Genomic DNA, 6,000 nt, shown 5'->3' with positions numbered 1-6,000 from the left:
AACAGATGAAAACATCAAAACATTCCGCTCGGTTGCGCACCGATTCCAGCGCAAAGGCATCCTATGTTGTGTGAAAGTGTTCTGAGATCATTACATTCCAGGCTGCAATAAGCAGAAGTATTGTTTTTATAGTTTGTGTAAATAGAAGTGCAGTGCATTGGGTCGGTTTCTGCTATATTAATATTTGGTCTTCAAGGATACATGATTTAATCACTCAATCTAACCCGGCTCCAGTGATTTACGTTAAGATATGATGATTCAGCTAAATTTCAATGATTAACTGAATTGGTTTAGTGGGATAACATGACTATGCAAGAAAAGGAGTTACATGTCGATGGGTAAAATCAGTCAACCTGTGTAATAAAAATGATATGCTGAATGTCACAGAAAGTTCGCAATAGAAATGGATTTAATGATGTTTGAATTTCAGGAATCAATGCTCCAAAATTATCCTTTGTTGATTTTTGTAAATAATGGCAGTTTTATATAGAGCACACTCAACATTTCATTTGAATTTCTATCCACAGAAAAGTTTCGATAAATTGTGCAATGTAAACCTCTATATACCAGTGTTCCCCACACTTTTTTTTATCGTTTTGGCCTCCTTCGAATTCAATTAAATGTTCCGCGCTCTTGGCCACCGAAATCCTCATGTCAACCTTGAGCCGTCAAAATATTCCGATATCGATCTTCAATTCCTAAACATTAGGAGTACCGAAAGGTTTGGTGGAAACTGGGTGGATTATTTGCTGTAATAATTACAATTCAAATCACTTGAAGCGTTTAGCAGATTTTTCCAATTTAAATCGAACTGTGACTCACTGTGATTTGTGATTTGACTGTGATTTTTCCAATTTAAATCGAACTGTGTCATACGTATTTTCCGGCACAGCAAAACTTTAGTTGATCACGTGTATTCCGATTGTGATAGTGTTTGTCCATTAACAGATACTGATTTTAAAACAACTGTTACGATCGTAACGAAGAAGAGATGTGTTCCAATTTTTTAAAATGTTTATTTTATCACAAAATTAAAAAAATCCTGTCAAAGGAGGGTTAGTACATTAATCGTCTCTTATTTAATATAATATTTGATTCTCTTACGTTTAGTATCTCTTTGTCGTTTACACAATCGTCTTTTTGCCTCCTCAATTAGTTCAATTCAATAATCACTGTTAAGTAAAATTGATAGTAGAAAACAAGACTACAATTAAATGTTATTATGTAAACTAACCTCGTGAACCGTACAGTACAATCTAATATTTTAATTCAATTACGGTCAATTCAAAACTCTTAAAAATTTAAATTTTTACTCTTCTTTTGAATCGACTAGCGCCTTTTCAATTTTGGGTTTATTTTCGTCTTTTCTTAACATCAAACATTCACACACCTAGCAGTGGCTTACCAAAAAAGGGGGTCTCTTTTATATCCCATTTATTTATTTATTTATTAGGCTCATTAGCATTTTAGCCGTAACAGAGCCGGGTTTTAATCGTGTACATGTACATATGTTTATGTTTCTATAAACTGTAAATTACACAGTAGATAGTAGTAGCCATTTAGGCGTTAAGTTTTCTGTTCCATTACTTTATGGTAAATTACACAGTAGTAGCCATTTCGGCGTAAGGGTATTCTTTCTGTTCTTCCATTGTTCATCAGCAGAGCGGACAGCGGAGACAGTTGATATTGATCATTGTTGGGCTATTTATAGAACAGCAGCCCGATGTTTCTTGCAGAGCAGAGCAGTTGTATGGATGAATCGATCTATTTTCGACCGTGGATCGATCTCCATCGCTGATGATGTTTGCGTGGACGTAGTTATTCTATAACAACACAAAGATGGTCAATTGAGGGCCCTGAGTTTGAACTCACGACCGATCGCTTAGTAAGCGAACGCGTAATCAAGTGGCTACGAAGACCAAGGGGGTCTCTTACCACAGTTGATTCGTTGGATAGTTGGTGAGAAGCAACGAGTGGTTGCGACAACAACAATTATTAACGTTTTGGATAATTTAATTAACAACGAAGATTTTGTGGAATTGAATTGCTGGAGTTTCGAGTCTTGTGGTGAGAAGCCTGAATTTCCCATTCGATGTTAGTAACTTAGATGAATCTGAAGCTGTTCTAACTAACGTCCTGAAAACGTATACAAATCAGCTAGTTAATCAAAAGTTTGTGTCTATGAAAAACTCGAACAGCTGGTACATTTTGGATTTTTTACGTCTTAAACGCATGAGGGTGGTACAAAACGATTTATAGAACGAATACTGATAGTCATTGTCTTGAACCGGCGATTGGGAACCCTTCCGATTATCGACAACAAAACCGGAAAGTCCGGATACATTAAAAGCACGACTATGTCGAGCGGATCGTAAATAATTCTTCAATATTTATCAATCGTACTCGGCAACTACAGAAATTCAAATGGTGATTCACCCACTAGCGTATCTACCGAACATGATTTGGTGCTGAAGGAATCGATGCTTGTGGACAGTCTTCAGAATGCAACTCGGTGCTGATGCGCAACAAAATTTTTGTACCCAGTTGAGCTCCCACTCCTTGTGCACACATGCGCTCTGGCGAATGAGCACGCTCCGAAACACAGATGAAATGTTTGATTGTCAGCGCCGTTCTTACTCCCAGTTTTAAGCTGAGTTTTACGCTTAAATTTGCGCCGTATTTCTATATTGCGCGCTTGAATCTGGATTGCTCTCTCTGTTGAGTTATTTTTCTTCACACAAGCGTATACGATTCAAATGGGGGCGCGCTGTTGTTTTTATTCTTTGCTTAGAACGAACGGAGACAAAGCGGGCGCAAGAATTTGATGTGTATGTGTTTGTGTGTGTATAGAATGAGACGCGTATCACACAAGTGAGAAGAAATGTTTAGTATCTGAGTTTTGCGTCGGGTACATTTTGCGCTGTCGTGCTTATGAATTTTGTGCTCTTCGCACCAAGAGAGAATACGAGTTTTCTTTGAGCGCGCTTCTTCCATTTCCATTTCCAGTTTTTTCCATTCGATGTTAGTAACTTAGATGAATCTGAAGCTGTTCTAACTAACGTCCTGAAAACGTATACAAATCAGCTAGTTAATCAAAAGTTTGTGTCTATGAAAAACTCGAACAGCTGGTACATTTTGGATTTTTTACGTCTTAAACGCATGAGGGTGGTACAAAACGATTTATAGAACGAATACTGATAGTCATTGTCTTGAACCGGCGATTGGGAACCCTTCCGATTATCGACAAAAAAACCGGAAATACCGGATACATTAAAAGCACGACTATGTCGAGCGGATCGTAAACAATTCTTCAATATTTATCAATCGTACTCGGCAACTACAGAAATTCAAATGGTGATTCACCCACTAGCGTATCTACCGAACATGATTTGGTGCTGAAGGAATCGATGCTTGTGGACAGTCTTCAGAATGCAACTCGGTGCTGATGCGCAACAAAATTTTTGTACCCAGTTGAGCTCCCACTCCTTGTGCACACATGCGCTCTGGCGAATGAGCACGCTCCGAAACACAGATGAAATGTTTGATTGTCAGCGCCGTTCTTACGCCCAGTTTTAAGCTGAGTTTTACGCTTAAATTTGCGCCGTATTTCTATATTGCACGCTTGAATCTGGATTGCTCTCTCTGTTGAGTTATTTTTCTTCACACAAGCGTATACGATTCAAATGGGGGCGCGCTGTTGTTTTTATGCTTTGCTTAGAACGAACGGAGACAAAGCGGGCGCAAGAATTTGATGTGTATGTGTTTGTGTGTGTATAGAATGAGACGCGTATCACACAAGTGAGAAGAAATGTTTAGTATCTGAGTTTTGCGTCGGGTACATTTTGCGCTGTCGTGCTCTTCGTGTAGGTGCTCTTCGCACCAAGAGAGAATACGAGTTTTCTTTGAGCGCGCGCTGATGAAAATTAAACTCAAGCGCAGCGCTGCGTTTGTTATTTGGAGGCTGCTTGTGGACAATCTGCTGTTGGCGAATTATTTGAAAATAGTCGACGAAGACATTATGAATGTTGGTTGTTATGATTCTCCGATGTTCCTCCGGTAACTTTCCTCATTTTTTGACTCAAATTTCGAATAATTTATCTTCAAATATACTGAGCTTTGATGTAATAAATTACCGAATGATAAAAACTGCGACATTCTATGGGGTACATAATATCATTTACAGGTATCGATACTGTCTATAATTTACGATAATAAGGATTAGCAAAAAAGTGAAAGTCGAAACCAATAATAAAATGTTTACGTTTACAGATCCTCCTAAAAACAACCATTGTCCATTTTTTAGTTTCATTTTTCATTCGTAGTTGTTCTCACTTTTTGGTTTGTTGTTAAGTACTAGAAAAGGTAATACTCTACTATAAATGGATGAACAAATTATCATTATTGAAGAAATATTTATTAAAATGAGTATTAAAGTAGTGTTCGTAATATGAATCAAGTTTCAATCTAGCTTTGACTTACGACACGGTTGATTCGAATTCCCAACAGTAGATATCAAAACACCCATTTTCATGCAAATCCAGTTGCATGGGCTAAAAGTACAGTTCAGTTCTGGAGCTACAAGAGAAAAGAACATTACATCATGTGCAAACAAATGTTTGTAAGCCCTTTTTCGAAACGACATCCTATCATATTTTTTTTTGAAACGACATCCTATCATTTCGTAGCGAACGGCCACTCCACACGAACGGTGTTGGATGAACTGATAGTGGCTAGAAGAACTGTGGAATATTCTACGAGAATATGACCAAAGTATTCTATCCTTGGTTGGTCAAGGAAAATGTCGAACTACCAGTAATTGTTTTTGTCGATGGATGTCACTCTCAGGTGACTTACGATACGGTTAAATTTTGTAAATATCGCCGTATTATTTTGACCTTTTTGTGTCCGAATTTCACTAGTTGCATTCAGTCATTCTACGTTTAATTTTTCAAAGCAATGAAGGCTGTCTGGTATGCTGCATTCGTTAAGCGGCGTTTTCAAAATGCAGTTCATTTTCTCATTAATAAATAGGCATAAAATTCAGAAAGTTTCAAGTGTAGTTAAAAATTATTAAAACATGTTTCAACAATAATACTTTCCACTAAATATTAGTCATTCTTATAACGAGTTGGTCCACGTAACACAACTTATACAGTATTTTGTTGACCCCTGAGAAACTGACATCGACCCCAAGGTGTCGATATCGACCATTTTGAGAATCCCTGTCAATGGAAAATATGAATTAATTGATTTTTTTTTTATCCAAAATATATATTTTTATTAAGGCTCATATGGCGTCAGCCTAACGGGGCCGGGAGTTCAATATTTCGACAATGTTTGCTTACAACTATGTTAGTAATATGTAACCGATTACTCGCGGTTGGCTCGAGGTTAGTATTACAAGTGTTCTCATAATTGGTATGTTGCAGTCTTGCTCTGTACGTGTGCCCGACACGGGATACCTCCTATTGGGATGCAGCTGACCATTAATCAGCAACTAGTCTGTACCCCATATCTAGCGTGGTGCGTCTTTCTCGACTCGAGGAATCCAGGATAGAATGGTCACTAGCCGGCGCAATCATCAGCTCGTGTAGAGTTGTCATAAGAGGTACAACCTTTGGCTCTTGTTGAATGATCAGTAGACTGCACAACCTTTGGCCCGTGTATCTGTAAAGAGTGTGTGTATGTATTGCCGAGACTAAGTAAAAGTTTATCGTTTGGATAGGAGGGATATGAAACGGGGACACAACGAAGGAAACATCATTAAACGTTGACATCGGCGTTTCTGAGGAACAGGTATAGATGAAGCAGAAGATCAGGATCACGGCTACCTAAGATATCCCGGACGGGGATATCCGATTGTCTGCCTTGTGCTCTCAGTGCTCAAGAGAGCTGAGAGCGAGCAGATACACGACCAGACAACATGCTCGATGTCGTGGTAGCCATCGCCACAATCACAAAGATTGTTTGCTGCGAGCCCAATGCGATAGAGATGCGCGT

General features: G+C 38.5%; 1 protein-coding gene across 1 annotated transcript in view; it reads left to right on the top strand.

Moving 5' to 3' along the window:
- Window positions 1-6,000, top strand: part of LOC129763316 (uncharacterized) — a 39,235-nt gene continuing 33,235 nt past the window's right edge. Inside the window, exon 1 of the mRNA XM_055762254.1 lies at window positions 1-161. The gene's annotated coding sequence lies outside the window, so the exon portion shown is untranslated. The remainder of the gene's footprint in view (window positions 162-6,000) is intronic.

The sequence above is a fragment of the Toxorhynchites rutilus genome, chromosome 1 (genome assembly GCF_029784135.1).
Source record: "Toxorhynchites rutilus septentrionalis strain SRP chromosome 1, ASM2978413v1, whole genome shotgun sequence".
Taxonomy (NCBI): domain Eukaryota; kingdom Metazoa; phylum Arthropoda; class Insecta; order Diptera; family Culicidae; genus Toxorhynchites; species Toxorhynchites rutilus.
The sequence above is the reverse complement of the archived record's forward strand: the minus strand, read 5'-3'. Positions and strand labels throughout refer to the sequence as shown.